Raw genomic sequence first — 670 nt, 5'->3', positions numbered from 1 at the left:
ACCCATCAGTATTATTTTAACTAGATTTGTCTAGAGAATAAAAGTATTAAAGTTTGGCCGGCCCATCTCATCCTTAGGTGATTATGAATTTTAATGCAAGTCCAGGTTTTTTGTTGTTGTTTTATGTCAAGGTAACCCTTGGTTGACCTCACAGATTGCAAGGACCTTGTCAGCTTACAATCCCTTATTTTTTATTTTTTACGCCTACAGCACCTGGTCTTCCTAGGTGGACTTCCATCCAAGTACTAACCAGGCCCGACCCTGCTTAGCTTACCAGATCAGATGGGATCGGGCTTGTTCAGGGTGGCATGGACGTAGACTCAAGTCCAATTCATGATAATTCTTCCTTTATCTTCCATAAGCCCAGGATCCTCAAGCCATAATTAGATTTCCCAAGGCCAGTATTTTGCTTCTCTGCTTGCTTCTGAGGCAATGTTCTTGATTTCTCTTAATCATACTTTGTCTTCTCAATTTGGCTGTTTTATAAGCAAAGTAGTGATTTGATAAAGATATCTGCACTTAGATGCTACTCTTCTTTGTTTTCTGTTTGTACATGACAGGAGTTCTCAGTAGGCATAACACTTTATCTGATGAAATGACTGATTATAAAAGTGGGAGTGTCTTACATCAGATCGAGGAACAACAAAAAAAATAGATGTTTGGGGTAGAA

The 670-nt window shown here is 39.0% G+C and overlaps 1 pseudogene; it reads right to left on the bottom strand.

The window, feature by feature from the left end:
* Positions 1–201: 201 nt before the first annotated feature.
* On the bottom strand, positions 202–320 carry LOC118604640 (annotated as a pseudogene).
* Between the last annotated feature and the right edge of the window lie 350 nt (positions 321–670).

Source organism: Rousettus aegyptiacus, unplaced genomic scaffold (assembly GCF_014176215.1).
Source record: "Rousettus aegyptiacus isolate mRouAeg1 unplaced genomic scaffold, mRouAeg1.p scaffold_m13_p_6, whole genome shotgun sequence".
NCBI lineage: Eukaryota > Metazoa > Chordata > Mammalia > Chiroptera > Pteropodidae > Rousettus > Rousettus aegyptiacus.
This window is presented reverse-complemented; position numbering and strand designations above follow the sequence as displayed.